This window comes from Aquarana catesbeiana, linkage group LG04, assembly GCF_042186555.1.
Source record: "Aquarana catesbeiana isolate 2022-GZ linkage group LG04, ASM4218655v1, whole genome shotgun sequence".
Taxonomy (NCBI): Eukaryota; Metazoa; Chordata; class Amphibia; order Anura; family Ranidae; genus Aquarana; species Aquarana catesbeiana.
The window spans coordinates 37,250,390-37,265,059 of NC_133327.1; the positions used below are offsets into that span (position 1 = coordinate 37,250,390).

The 14,670-nt window shown below is 52.7% G+C and overlaps 11 non-coding genes across 11 annotated transcripts; 10 read left to right on the forward strand and 1 right to left on the reverse strand.

The window, feature by feature from the left end:
• The first annotated feature begins 1,306 nt into the window (after window positions 1-1,306).
• On the forward strand, window positions 1,307-1,378 carry TRNAM-CAU (transfer RNA methionine (anticodon CAU)). The gene has a single exon. It is a non-coding gene; the product is annotated as a tRNA-Met (tRNA).
• Window positions 1,379-2,721: 1,343 nt separating this feature from the next.
• Window positions 2,722-2,793, forward strand: TRNAM-CAU (transfer RNA methionine (anticodon CAU)). The gene has a single exon. It is a non-coding gene; the product is annotated as a tRNA-Met (tRNA).
• Window positions 2,794-4,112: 1,319 nt separating this feature from the next.
• TRNAM-CAU (transfer RNA methionine (anticodon CAU)) lies at window positions 4,113-4,184 on the forward strand. The gene has a single exon. It is a non-coding gene; the product is annotated as a tRNA-Met (tRNA).
• Window positions 4,185-5,525: 1,341 nt separating this feature from the next.
• TRNAM-CAU (transfer RNA methionine (anticodon CAU)) lies at window positions 5,526-5,597 on the forward strand. The gene has a single exon. It is a non-coding gene; the product is annotated as a tRNA-Met (tRNA).
• Window positions 5,598-6,939: 1,342 nt separating this feature from the next.
• Window positions 6,940-7,011, forward strand: TRNAM-CAU (transfer RNA methionine (anticodon CAU)). The gene has a single exon. It is a non-coding gene; the product is annotated as a tRNA-Met (tRNA).
• Window positions 7,012-8,353: 1,342 nt separating this feature from the next.
• TRNAM-CAU (transfer RNA methionine (anticodon CAU)) lies at window positions 8,354-8,425 on the forward strand. The gene has a single exon. It is a non-coding gene; the product is annotated as a tRNA-Met (tRNA).
• A 1,342-nt stretch (window positions 8,426-9,767) lies between these two features.
• TRNAM-CAU (transfer RNA methionine (anticodon CAU)) lies at window positions 9,768-9,839 on the forward strand. The gene has a single exon. It is a non-coding gene; the product is annotated as a tRNA-Met (tRNA).
• A 1,029-nt stretch (window positions 9,840-10,868) lies between these two features.
• Window positions 10,869-10,939, reverse strand: TRNAG-CCC (transfer RNA glycine (anticodon CCC)). The gene has a single exon. It is a non-coding gene; the product is annotated as a tRNA-Gly (tRNA).
• A 406-nt stretch (window positions 10,940-11,345) lies between these two features.
• On the forward strand, window positions 11,346-11,417 carry TRNAM-CAU (transfer RNA methionine (anticodon CAU)). The gene has a single exon. It is a non-coding gene; the product is annotated as a tRNA-Met (tRNA).
• A 1,342-nt stretch (window positions 11,418-12,759) lies between these two features.
• Window positions 12,760-12,831, forward strand: TRNAM-CAU (transfer RNA methionine (anticodon CAU)). The gene has a single exon. It is a non-coding gene; the product is annotated as a tRNA-Met (tRNA).
• Window positions 12,832-14,172: 1,341 nt separating this feature from the next.
• Window positions 14,173-14,244, forward strand: TRNAM-CAU (transfer RNA methionine (anticodon CAU)). The gene has a single exon. It is a non-coding gene; the product is annotated as a tRNA-Met (tRNA).
• The last annotated feature ends 426 nt before the right edge of the window (window positions 14,245-14,670 follow it).

The following is a 14,670-nucleotide window of genomic DNA, read 5'->3' on the forward strand; positions in this document are numbered from 1 at the left end:
GGGCCAAAGGGCGCTCTTTCACACACAAAGAGAAGTTGAACCTGATTCTGGTGGTTAAACGAGTCCAAAACCCTCAGCATAAGGATGGCACGGGCACCTTTTGTGCTAATGCAATATTGTCTCTTGGCAAAGGAAGCCTGGCCGTGCTTTCTTTAATGGATTGCTTTTGTCCAATACTGCCTGCCTGACTTTGGCTGAAGCCACAGCTGCCTCAAAAAAAAAAACGCGTCAACGCCGCCTTGGCACATGTTATGAGGAGGACTCTGGCTTCCCATGTTGCTCGCGGCGCTCGGTTCCAAGCTTCAACAACAAACGCAAAAGCGAGGTGCCTCCCAGGAAGGCAGCGTTTGGAGAATGCGGGCATCGATCCCGCTACCTCTCGCATGCTAAGCGAGCGCTCTACCACTTGAGCTAATCCCCCTTTGCTCGGGCTCCCCGTTGGCGCTATGGCTGATCCCTGTCCTCTTATGTGCTATGCGTAATATATGCAGTTTTGCAAAATCCACAACCTGCTCTGGCCGCTAGACACCTGGACAGCCACCCGTTTTCCGAGCTTCGAAGGTTTGCACTCTCCCTTCCTCAGAGTCCCCCCATTTTTTTTCTCCCTTCGTGAGTCCATTGACAACTGATCCCTTTCGGAAGTATGACCTCATAGGGTTTCAATGATGTCATTAGGAGAAGGTGGTTTCCAAAAGATCCTTCCCACCACCTAGTACGTTCTAGACAATAAACACCTTGTGCCTTGATGCATTCCACCGGACTTGAAATTGGCAGGAGAGAGCTACCCGGGGGGGGGAAGGGGGGGCTTTAAAGACAAAGACACCATAATTGCATTGGCCGGGAATCGAACCCGGGCCTCCCGCGTGGCAGGCGAGAAATCTACCACTGAACCACCAATGCGCCACGCCGGGGCCGGCGCCATCACCCTCCTCGCTCAGCTGGTCTAGGAGAGTCCAGCTTTTGCCCAGACTTGACTTGGCATTAGCTTGTCAACATCGATGGAAACGCCTTGTCATCTACATTGTGACTTTGCCAGATGGACCCACTCCCCATGGGATCGGTAGCAAACTAGATCCACATTTTGTTGTTGATGCTCCTCCTCAGCAACAAGAGCAGAGTGGCGCAGCGGAAGCGTGCTGAGCCAAAACCCTCAGCATAAGGATGGCACTGGCACCTTTTGCTTGTCAACATCGATGGAAACGCCTCGTCATCTACATTGTGACTTTGCCAGATGGACCCACTCCCCATGGGATCGGTAGCAAACTAGATCCACATTTTGTTGTCGATGCACCAGCTCGGCAGCAAGAGCAGAGTGGCGCAGCGGAAGCGTGCTGGGCCCATAACCCAGAGGTCGATGGATCGAAACCATCCTCTGCTACGTTGCCTTTTCCTATGCCAGTCGATATTTGCTAGTGGGGCCAAAGGGCGCTCTTTCACACACAAAGAGAAGTTGAACCTGATTCTGGTGGTTAAACGAGTCCAAAACCCTCAGCATAAGGATGGCACGGGCACCTTTTGTGCTAATGCAATATTGTCTCTTGGCAAAGGAAGCCTGGCCGTGCTTTCTTTAATGGATTGCTTTTGTCCAATACTGCCTGCCTGACTTTGGCTGAAGCCACAGCTGCCTCAAAAAAAAAAACGCGTCAACGCCGCCTTGGCACATGTTATGAGGAGGACTCTGGCTTCCCATGTTGCTCGCGGCGCTCGGTTCCAAGCTTCAACAACAAACGCAAAAGCGAGGTGCCTCCCAGGAAGGCAGCGTTTGGAGAATGCGGGCATCGATCCCGCTACCTCTCGCATGCTAAGCGAGCGCTCTATCACTTGAGCTAATCCCCCTTTGCTCGGGCTCCCCGTTGGCGCTATGGCTGATCCCTGTCCTCTTATGTGCTATGCGTAATATATGCAGTTTTGCAAAATCCACAACCTGCTCTGGCCGCTAGACACCAGGACAGCCACCCGTTTTCCGAGCTTCGAAGGTTTGCACTCTCCCTTCCTCAGAGTCCCCCCATTTTTTTTCTCCCTTCGTGAGTCCATTGACAACTGATCCCTTTCGGAAGTATGACCTCATGGGTTTCAATGATGTCATTAGGAGAAGGTGGTTTCCAAAAGAACCTTCCCACCACCTAGTACGTTCTAGACAATAAACACCTTGTGCCTTGATGCATTCCACCGGACTTGAAATTGGCGGGAGAGAGCTACCCGGGGGGGGGGGAGGGGGGGCTTTAAAGACAAAGACACCATAATTGCATTGGCCGGGAATCGAACCCGGGCCTCCCGCGTGGCAGGCGAGAATTCTACCACTGAACCACCAATGCGCCACGCCGGGGCCGGCGCCATCACCCTCCTCGCTCAGCTGGTCTAGGAGAGTCCAGCTTTTGCCCAGACTTGACTTGGCATTAGCTTGTCAACATCGATGGAAACGCCTTGTCATCTACATTGTGACTTTGCCAGATGGACCCACTCCCCGTGGGATCGGTAGCAAACTAGATCCACATTTTGTTGTTGATGCTCCTCCTCAGCAACAAGAGCAGAGTGGCGCAGCGGAAGCGTGCTGAGCCAAAACCCTCAGCATAAGGATGGCACTGGCACCTTTTGCTTGTCAACATCGATGGAAACGCCTCGTCATCTACATTGTGACTTTGCCAGATGGACCCACTCCCCATGGGATCGGTAGCAAACTAGATCCACATTTTGTTGTCGATGCACCAGCTCGGCAGCAAGAGCAGAGTGGCGCAGCGGAAGCGTGCTGGGCCCATAACCCAGAGGTCGATGGATCGAAACCATCCTCTGCTACGTTGCCTTTTCCTATGCCAGTCGATATTTGCTAGTGGGGCCAAAGGGCGCTCTTTCACACACAAAGAGAAGTTGAACCTGATTCTGGTGGTTAAACGAGTCCAAAACCCTCAGCATAAGGATGGCACGGGCACCTTTTGTGCTAATGCAATATTGTCTCTTGGCAAAGGAAGCCTGGCCGTGCTTTCTTTAATGGATTGCTTTTGTCCAATACTGCCTGCCTGACTTTGGCTGAAGCCACAGCTGCCTCAAAAAAAAAAACGCGTCAACGCCGCCTTGGCACATGTTATGAGGAGGACTCTGGCTTCCCATGTTGCTCGCGGCGCTCGGTTCCAAGCTTCAACAACAAACGCAAAAGCGAGGTGCCTCCCAGGAAGGCAGCGTTTGGAGAATGCGGGCATCGATCCCGCTACCTCTCGCATGCTAAGCGAGCGCTCTACCACTTGAGCTAATCCCCCTTTGCTCGGGCTCCCCGTTGGCGCTATGGCTGATCCCTGTCCTCTTATGTGCTATGCGTAATATATGCAGTTTTGCAAAATCCACAACCTGCTCTGGCCGCTAGACACCAGGACAGCCACCCGTTTTCCGAGCTTCGAAGGTTTGCACTCTCCCTTCCTCAGAGTCCCCCCATTTTTTTTCTCCCTTCGTGAGTCCATTGACAACTGATCCCTTTCGGAAGTATGACCTCATGGGTTTCAATGATGTCATTAGGAGAAGGTGGTTTCCAAAAGATCCTTCCCACCACCTAGTACGTTCTAGACAATAAACACCTTGTGCCTTGATGCATTCCACCGGACTTGAAATTGGCAGGAGAGAGCTACCCGGGGGGGGGAAGGGGGGGCTTTAAAGACAAAGACACCATAATTGCATTGGCCGGGAATCGAACCCGGGCCTCCCGCGTGGCAGGCGAGAAATCTACCACTGAACCACCAATGCGCCACGCCGGGGCCGGCGCCATCACCCTCCTCGCTCAGCTGGTCTAGGAGAGTCCAGCTTTTGCCCAGACTTGACTTGGCATTAGCTTGTCAACATCGATGGAAACGCCTTGTCATCTACATTGTGACTTTGCCAGATGGACCCACTCCCCATGGGATCGGTAGCAAACTAGATCCACATTTTGTTGTTGATGCTCCTCCTCAGCAACAAGAGCAGAGTGGCGCAGCGGAAGCGTGCTGAGCCAAAACCCTCAGCATAAGGATGGCACTGGCACCTTTTGCTTGTCAACATCGATGGAAACGCCTCGTCATCTACATTGTGACTTTGCCAGATGGTCAAACTAGATCCACATTTTGTTGTCGATGCACCAGCTCGGCAGCAAGAGCAGAGTGGCGCAGCGGAAGCGTGCTGGGCCCATAACCCAGAGGTCGATGGATCGAAACCATCCTCTGCTACGTTGCCTTTTCCTATGCCAGTCGATATTTGCTAGTGGGGCCAAAGGGCGCTCTTTCACACACAAAGAGAAGTTGAACCTGATTCTGGTGGTTAAACGAGTCCAAAACCCTCAGCATAAGGATGGCACGGGCACCTTTTGTGCTAATGCAATATTGTCTCTTGGCAAAGGAAGCCTGGCCGTGCTTTCTTTAATGGATTGCTTTTGTCCAATACTGCCTGCCTGACTTTGGCTGAAGCCACAGCTGCCTCAAAAAAAAAAACGCGTCAACGCCGCCTTGGCACATGTTATGAGGAGGACTCTGGCTTCCCATGTTGCTCGCGGCGCTCGGTTCCAAGCTTCAACAACAAACGCAAAAGCGAGGTGCCTCCCAGGAAGGCAGCGTTTGGAGAATGCGGGCATCGATCCCGCTACCTCTCGCATGCTAAGCGAGCGCTCTACCACTTGAGCTAATCCCCCTTTGCTCGGGCTCCCCGTTGGCGCTATGGCTGATCCCTGTCCTCTTATGTGCTATGCGTAATATATGCAGTTTTGCAAAATCCACAACCTGCTCTGGCCGCTAGACACCAGGACAGCCACCCATTTTCCGAGCTTCGAAGGTTTGCACTCTCCCTTCCTCAGAGTCCCCCCATTTTTTTTCTCCCTTCGTGAGTCCATTGACAACTGATCCCTTTCGGAAGTATGACCTCATGGGTTTCAATGATGTCATTAGGAGAAGGTGGTTTCCAAAAGAACCTTCCCACCACCTAGTACGTTCTAGACAATAAACACCTTGTGCCTTGATGCATTCCACCGGACTTGAAATTGGCGGGAGAGAGCTACCCGGGGGGGGAAGGGGGGGCTTTAAAGACAAAGACACCATAATTGCATTGGCCGGGAATCGAACCCGGGCCTCCCGCGTGGCAGGCGAGAATTCTACCACTGAACCACCAATGCGCCACGCTGGGGCCGGCGCCATCACCCTCCTCGCTCAGCTGGTCTAGGAGAGTCCAGCTTTTGCCCAGACTTGACTTGGCATTAGCTTGTCAACATCGATGGAAACGCCTTGTCATCTACATTGTGACTTTGCCAGATGGACCCACTCCCCATGGGATCGGTAGCAAACTAGATCCACATTTTGTTGTTGATGCTCCTCCTCAGCAACAAGAGCAGAGTGGCGCAGCGGAAGCGTGCTGAGCCAAAACCCTCAGCATAAGGATGGCACTGGCACCTTTTGCTTGTCAACATCGATGGAAACGCCTCGTCATCTACATTGTGACTTTGCCAGATGGACCCACTCCCCATGGGATCGGTAGCAAACTAGATCCACATTTTGTTGTCGATGCACCAGCTCGGCAGCAAGAGCAGAGTGGCGCAGCGGAAGCGTGCTGGGCCCATAACCCAGAGGTCGATGGATCGAAACCATCCTCTGCTACGTTGCCTTTTCCTATGCCAGTCGATATTTGCTAGTGGGGCCAAAGTGCGCTCTTTCACACACAAAGAGAAGTTGAACCTGATTCTGGTGGTTAAACGAGTCCAAAACCCTCAGCATAAGGATGGCACGGGCACCTTTTGTGCTAATGCAATATTGTCTCTTGGCAAAGGAAGCCTGGCCGTGCTTTCTTTAATGGATTGCTTTTGTCCAATACTGCCTGCCTGACTTTGGCTGAAGCCACAGCTGCCTCAAAAAAAAAAACGCGTCAACGCCGCCTTGGCACATGTTATGAGGAGGACTCTGGCTTCCCATGTTGCTCGCGGCGCTCGGTTCCAAGCTTCAACAACAAACGCAAAAGCGAGGTGCCTCCCAGGAAGGCAGCGTTTGGAGAATGCGGGCATCGATCCCGCTACCTCTCGCATGCTAAGCGAGCGCTCTACCACTTGAGCTAATCCCCCTTTGCTCGGGCTCCCTGTTGGCGCTATGGCTGATCCCTGTCCTCTTATGTGCTATGCGTAATATATGCAGTTTTGCAAAATCCACAACCTGCTCTGGCCGCTAGACACCAGGACAGCCACCCGTTTTCCGAGCTTCGAAGGTTTGCACTCTCCCTTCCTCAGAGTCCCCCCATTTTTTTTCTCCTTTCGTGAGTCCATTGACAACTGATCCCTTTCGGAAGTATGACCTCATGGGTTTCAATGATGTCATTAGGAGAAGGTGGTTTCCAAAAGAACCTTCCCACCACCTAGTACGTTCTAGACAATAAACACCTTGTGCCTTGATGCATTCCACCGGACTTGAAATTGGCGGGAGAGAGCTACCCGGGGGGGGGAAGGGGGGGCTTTAAAGACAAAGACACCATAATTGCATTGGCCGGGAATCGAACCCGGGCCTCCCGCGTGGCAGGCGAGAATTCTACCACTGAACCACCAATGCGCCACGCCGGGGCCGGCGCCATCACCCTCCTCGCTCAGCTGGTCTAGGAGAGTCCAGCTTTTGCCCAGACTTGACTTGGCATTAGCTTGTCAACATCGATGGAAACGCCTTGTCATCTACATTGTGACTTTGCCAGATGGACCCACTCCCCATGGGATCGGTAGCAAACTAGATCCACATTTTGTTGTTGATGCTCCTCCTCAGCAACAAGAGCAGAGTGGCGCAGCGGAAGCGTGCTGAGCCAAAACCCTCAGCATAAGGATGGCACTGGCACCTTTTGCTTGTCAACATCGATGGAAACGCCTCGTCATCTACATTGTGACTTTGCCAGATGGACCCACTCCCCATGGGATCGGTAGCAAACTAGATCCACATTTTGTTGTCGATGCACCAGCTCGGCAGCAAGAGCAGAGTGGCGCAGCGGAAGCGTGCTGGGCCCATAACCCAGAGGTCGATGGATCGAAACCATCCTCTGCTACGTTGCCTTTTCCTATGCCAGTCGATATTTGCTAGTGGGGCCAAAGGGCGCTCTTTCACACACAAAGAGAAGTTGAACCTGATTCTGGTGGTTAAACGAGTCCAAAACCCTCAGCATAAGGATGGCACGGGCACCTTTTGTGCTAATGCAATATTGTCTCTTGGCAAAGGAAGCCTGGCCGTGCTTTCTTTAATGGATTGCTTTTGTCCAATACTGCCTGCCTGACTTTGGCTGAAGCCACAGCTGCCTCAAAAAAAAAAACGCGTCAACGCCGCCTTGGCACATGTTATGAGGAGGACTCTGGCTTCCCATGTTGCTCGCGGCGCTCGGTTCCAAGCTTCAACAACAAACGCAAAAGCGAGGTGCCTCCCAGGAAGGCAGCGTTTGGAGAATGCAGGCATCGATCCCGCTACCTCTTGCATGCTAAGCGAGCGCTCTACCACTTGAGCTAATCCCCCTTTGCTCGGGCTCCCCGTTGGTGCTATGGCTGATCCCTGTCCTCTTATGTGCTATGCGTAATTTATGCAGTTTTGCAAAATCCACAACCTGCTCTGGCCGCTAGACACCAGGACAGCCACCCGTTTTCCGAGCTTCGAAGGTTTGCACTCTCCCTTCCTCAGAGTCCCCCCATTTTTTTTCTCCCTTCGTGAGTCCATTGACAACTGATCCCTTTCGGAAGTATGACCTCATGGGTTTCAATGATGTCATTAGGAGAAGGTGGTTTCCAAAAGAACCTTCCCACCACCTAGTACGTTCTAGACAATAAACACCTTGTGCCTTGATGCATTCCACCGGACTTGAAATTGGCGGGAGAGAGCTACCCGGGGGGGGGAAGGGGGGGCTTTAAAGACAAAGACACCATAATTGCATTGGCCGGGAATCGAACCCGGGCCTCCCGCGTGGCAGGTGAGAATTCTACCACTGAACCACCAATGCGCCACGCCGGAGCCGGCGCCATCACCCTCCTCGCTCAGCTGGTCTAGGAGAGTCCAGCTTTTGCCCAGACTTGACTTGGCATTAGCTTGTCAACATCGATGGAAACGCCTTGTCATCTACATTGTGACTTTGCCAGATGGACCCACTCCCCATGGGATCGGTAGCAAACTAGATCCACATTTTGTTGTTGATGCTCCTCCTCAGCAACAAGAGCAGAGTGGCGCAGCGGAAGCGTGCTGAGCCAAAACCCTCAGCATAAGGATGGCACTGGCACCTTTTGCTTGTCAACATCGATGGAAACGCCTCGTCATCTACATTGTGACTTTGCCAGATGGACCCACTCCCCATGGGATCGGTAGCAAACTAGATCCACATTTTGTTGTCGATGCACCAGCTCAGCAGCAAGAGCAGAGTGGCGCAGCGGAAGCGTGCTGGGCCCATAACCCAGAGGTCGATGGATCGAAACCATCCTCTGCTACGTTGCCTTTTCCTATGCCAGTCGATATTTGCTAGTGGGGCCAAAGGGCGCTCTTTCACACACAAAGAGAAGTTGAACCTGATTCTGGTGGTTAAACGAGTCCAAAACCCTCAGCATAAGGATGGCACGGGCACCTTTTGTGCTAATGCAATATTGTCTCTTGGCAAAGGAAGCCTGGCCGTGCTTTCTTTAATGGATTGCTTTTGTCCAATACTGCCTGCCTGACTTTGGCTGAAGCCACAGCTGCCTCAAAAAAAAAAACGCGTCAACGCCGCCTTGGCACATGTTATGAGGAGGACTCTGGCTTCCCATGTTGCTCGCGGCGCTCGGTTCCAAGCTTCAACAACAAACGCAAAAGCGAGGTGCCTCCCAGGAAGGCAGCGTTTGGAGAATGCGGGCATCGATCCCGCTACCTCTCGCATGCTAAGCGAGCGCTCTACCACTTGAGCTAATCCCCCTTTGCTCGGGCTCCCCGTTGGCGCTATGGCTGATCCCTGTCCTCTTATGTGCTATGCGTAATATATGCAGTTTTGCAAAATCCACAACCTGCTCTGGCCGCTAGACACCAGGACAGCCACCCGTTTTCCGAGCTTCGAAGGTTTGCACTCTCCCTTCCTCAGAGTCCCCCCATTTTTTTTCTCCCTTCGTGAGTCCATTGACAACTGATCCCTTTCGGAAGTATGACCTCATGGGTTTCAATGATGTCATTAGGAGAAGGTGGTTTTCAAAAGAACCTTCCCACCACCTAGTACGTTCTAGACAATAAACACCTTGTGCCTTGATGCATTCCACCGGACTTGAAATTGGCGGGAGAGAGCTACCCGGGGGGGGGAAGGGGGGGCTTTAAAGACAAAGACACCATAATTGCATTGGCCGGGAATCGAACCCGGGCCTCCCGCGTGGCAGGCGAGAATTCTACCACTGAACCACCAATGCGCCACGCCGGGGCCGGCGCCATCACCCTCCTCGCTCAGCTGGTCTAGGAGAGTCCAGCTTTTGCCCAGACTTGACTTGGCATTAGCTTGTCAACATCGATGGAAACGCCTTGTCATCTACATTGTGACTTTGCCAGATGGACCCACTCCCCATGGGATCGGTAGCAAACTAGATCCACATTTTGTTGTTGATGCTCCTCCTCAGCAACAAGAGCAGAGTGGCGCAGCGGAAGCGTGCTGAGCCAAAACCCTCAGCATAAGGATGGCACTGGCACCTTTTGCTTGTCAACATCGATGGAAACGCCTCGTCATCTACATTGTGACTTTGCCAGATGGACCCACTCCCCATGGGATCGGTAGCAAACTAGATCCACATTTTGTTGTCGATGCACCAGCTCGGCAGCAAGAGCAGAGTGGCGCAGCGGAAGCGTGCTGGGCCCATAACCCAGAGGTCGATGGATCGAAACCATCCTCTGCTACGTTGCCTTTTCCTATGCCAGTCGATATTTGCTAGTGGGGCCAAAGGGCGCTCTTTCACACACAAAGAGAAGTTGAACCTGATTCTGGTGGTTAAACGAGTCCAAAACCCTCAGCATAAGGATGGCACGGGCACCTTTTGTGCTAATGCAATATTGTCTCTTGGCAAAGGAAGCCTGGCCGTGCTTTCTTTAATGGATTGCTTTTGTCCAATACTGCCTGCCTGACTTTGGCTGAAGCCACAGCTGCCTCAAAAAAAAAAACGCGTCAACGCCGCCTTGGCACATGTTATGAGGAGGACTCTGGCTTCCCATGTTGCTCGCGGCGCTCGGTTCCAAGCTTCAACAACAAACGCAAAAGCGAGGTGCCTCCCAGGAAGGCAGCGTTTGGAGAATGCGGGCATCGATCCCGCTACCTCTCGCATGCTAAGCGAGCGCTCTACCACTTGAGCTAATCCCCCTTTGCTCGGGCTCCCCATTGGCGCTATGGCTGATCCCTGTCCTCTTATGTGCTATGCGTAATATATGCAGTTTTGCAAAATCCACAACCTGCTCTGGCCGCTAGACACCAGGACAGCCACCCGTTTTCCGAGCTTCGAAGGTTTGCACTCTCCCTTCCTCAGAGTCCCCCCATTTTTTTTCTCCCTTCGTGAGTCCATTGACAACTGATCCCTTTCGGAAGTATGACCTCATGGGTTTCAATGATGTCATTAGGAGAAGGTGGTTTCCAAAAGAACCTTCCCACCACCTAGTACGTTCTAGACCAGGGGTCTCAAACTGGTGGCCCTCCAGCTGTTGCAAAACTACAAGTCCCATGAGGCAATGCAAGGCTGACAGTTACAAGCATGACTCACACAGGCAGAGGCATGATGGGACTTGTAGTTTCACAACAGCTGGAGGGCCACCAGTTTGAGACCCCTGTTCTAGACAATAAACACCTTGTGCCTTGATGCATTCCACCGGACTTGAAATTGGCGGGAGAGAGCTACCCGGGGGGGGAAGGGGGGGCTTTAAAGACAAAGACACCATAATTGCATTGGCCGGGGATCGAACCCGGGCCTCCCGCGTGGGAGGCGAGAATTCTACCACTGAACCACCAATGCGCCACGCCGGGGCCGGCGCCATCACCCTCCTCGCTCAGCTGGTCTAGGAGAGTCCAGCTTTTGCCCAGACTTGACTTGGCATTAGCTTGTCAACATCGATGGAAACGCCTTGTCATCTACATTGTGACTTTGCCAGATGGACCCACTCCCCATGGGATCGGTAGCAAACTAGATCCACATTTTGTTGTTGATGCTCCTCCTCAGCAACAAGAGCAGAGTGGCGCAGCGGAAGCGTGCTGAGCCAAAACCCTCAGCATAAGGATGGCACTGGCACCTTTTGCTTGTCAACATCGATGGAAACGCCTCGTCATCTACATTGTGACTTTGCCAGATGGACCCACTCCCCATGGGATCGGTAGCAAACTAGATCCACATTTTGTTGTCGATGCACCAGCTCAGCAGCAAGGGCAGAGTGGCGCAGCGGAAGCGTGCTGGGCCCATAACCCAGAGGTCGATGGATCGAAACCATCCTCTGCTACGTTGCCTTTTCCTATGCCAGTCGATATTTGCTAGTGGGGCCAAAGGGCGCTCTTTCACACACAAAGAGAAGTTGAACCTGATTCTGGTGGTTAAACGAGTCCAAAACCCTCAGCATAAGGATGGCACGGGCACCTTTTGTGCTAATGCAATATTGTCTCTTGGCAAAGGAAGCCTGGCCGTGCTTTCTTTAATGGATTGCTTTTGTCCAATACTGCCTGCCTGACTTTGGCTGAAGCCACAGCTGCCTCAAAAAAAAAAACGCGTCAACGCCGCCTTGGCACATGTTATGAGGAGGACTCTGGCTTCCCATGTTGCTCGCGGCGCTCGGTTCCAAGCTTCAACAACAAACGCAAAAGCGAGGTGCCTCCCAGGAAGGCAGCGTTTGGAGAATGCGGGCATCGATCCCGCTACCTCTCGCATGCTAAGCGAGCGCTCTACCACTTGAGCTAATCCCCCTTTGCTCGGGCTCCCCGTTGGCGCTATGGCTGATCCCTGTCCTCTTATGTGCTATGCGTAATATATGCAGTTTTGCAAAATCCACAACCTGCTCTGGCCGCTAGACACCAGGACAGCCACCCGTTTTCCGAGCTTCGAAGGTTTGCACTCTCCCTTCCTCAGAGTCCCCCCATTTTTTTTCTCCCTTCGTGAGTCCATTGACAACTGATCCCTTTCGGAAGTATGACCTCATGGGTTTCAATGATGTCATTAGGAGAAGGTGGTTTCCAAAAGAACCTTCCCACCACCTAGTACGTTCTAGACAATAAACACCTTGTGCCTTGATGCATTCCACCGGACTTGAAATTGGCGGGAGAGAGCTACCCGGGGGGGGGGAAGGGGGGCTTTAAAGACAAAGACACCATAATTGCATTGGCCGGGAATCGAACCCGGGCCTCCCGCGTGGCAGGCGAGAATTCTACCACTGAACCACCAATGCGCCACGCCGGGGCCGGCGCCATCACCCTCCTCGCTCAGCTGGTCTAGGAGAGTCCAGCTTTTGCCCAGACTTGACTTGGCATTAGCTTGTCAACATCGATGGAAACGCCTTGTCATCTACATTGTGACTTTGCCAGATGGACCCACTCCCCATGGGATCGGTAGCAAACTAGATCCACATTTTGTTGTTGATGCTCCTCCTCAGCAACAAGAGCAGAGTGGCGCAGCGGAAGCGTGCTGAGCCAAAACCCTCAGCATAAGGATGGCACTGGCACCTTTTGCTTGTCAACATCGATGGAAACGCCTCGTCATCTACATTGTGACTTTGCCAGATGGACCCACTCCCCATGGGATCGGTAGCAAACTAGATCCACATTTTGTTGTCGATGCACCAGCTCGGCAGCAAGAGCAGAGTGGCGCAGCGGAAGCGTGCTGGGCCCATAACCCAGAGGTCGATGGATCGAAACCATCCTCTGCTACGTTGCCTTTTCCTATGCCAGTCGATATTTGCTAGTGGGGCCAAAGGGCGCTCTTTCACACACAAAGAGAAGTTGAACCTGATTCTGGTGGTTAAACGAGTCCAAAACCCTCAGCATAAGGATGGCACGGGCACCTTTTGTGCTAATGCAATATTGTCTCTTGGCAAAGGAAGCCTGGCCGTGCTTTCTTTAATGGATTGCTTTTGTCCAATACTGCCTGCCTGACTTTGGCTGAAGCCACAGCTGCCTCAAAAAAAAAAACGCGTCAACGCCGCCTTGGCACATGTTATGAGGAGGACTCTGGCTTCCCATGTTGCTCGCGGCGCTCGGTTCCAAGCTTCAACAACAAACGCAAAAGCGAGGTGCCTCCCAGGAAGGCAGCGTTTGGAGAATGCGGGCATCGATCCCGCTACCTCTCGCATGCTAAGCGAGCGCTCTACCACTTGAGCTAATCCCCCTTTGCTCGGGCTCCCCGTTGGCGCTATGGCTGATCCCTGTCCTCTTATGTGCTATGCGTAATATATGCAGTTTTGCAAAATCCACAACCTGCTCTGGCCGCTAGACACCAGGACAGCCACCCGTTTTCCGAGCTTCGAAGGTTTGCACTCTCCCTTCCTCAGAGTCCCCCCATTTTTTTTCTCCCTTCGTGAGTCCATTGACAACTGATCCCTTTCGGAAGTATGACCTCATGGGTTTCAATGATGTCATTAGGAGAAGGTGGTTTCCAAAAGAACCTTCCCACCACCTAGTACGTTCTAGACAATAAACACCTTGTGCCTTGATGCATTCCACCGGACTTGAAATTGGCGGGAGAGAGCTACCCGGGGGGGGAAGGGGGGGCTTTAAAGACAAAGACACCATAATTGCATTGGCCGGGAATCGAACCCGGGCCTCCTGCGTGGCAGGCGAGAATTCTACCACTGAACCACCAATGCGCCACGCCGGGGCCGGCGCCATCACCCTCCTCGCTCAGCTGGTCTAGGAGAGTCCAGCTTTTGCCCAGACTTGACTTGGCATTAGCTTGTCAACATCGATGGAAACGCCTTGTCATCTACATTGTGACTTTGCCAGATGGACCCACTCCCCATGGGATCGGTAGCAAACTAGATCCACATTTTGTTGTTGATGCTCCTCCTCAGCAACAAGAGCAGAGTGGCGCAGCGGAAGCGTGCTGAGCCAAAACCCTCAGCATAAGGATGGCACTGGCACCTTTTGCTTGTCAACATCGATGGAAACGCCTCGTCATCTACATTGTGACTTTGCCAGATGGACCCACTCCCCATGGGATCGGTAGCAAACTAGATCCACATTTTGTTGTCGATGCACCAGCTCGGCAGCAAGAGCAGAGTGGCGCAGCGGAAGCGTGCTGGGCCCATAACCCAGAGGTCGATGGATCGAAACCATCCTCTGCTACGTTGCCTTTTCCTATGCCAGTCGATATTTGCTAGTGGGGCCAAAGGGCGCTCTTTCACACACAAAGAGAAGTTGAACCTGATTCTGGTGGTTAAACGAGTGCAAAACCCTCAGCATAAGGATGGCACGGGCACCTTTTGTGCTAATGCAATATTGTCTCTTGGCAAAGGAAGCCTGGCCGTGCTTTCTTTAATGGATTGCTTTTGTCCAATACTGCCTGCCTGACTTTGGCTGAAGCCACAGCTGCCTCAAAAAAAAAAACGCGTCAACGCCGCCTTGGCACATGTTATGAGGAGGACTCTGGCTTCCCATGTTGCTCGCGGCGCTCGGTTCCAAGCTTCAACAACAAACGCAAAAGCGAGGTGCCTCCCAGGAAGGCAGCGTTTGGAGAATGCGGGCATCGATCCCGCTACCTCTCGCATGCTA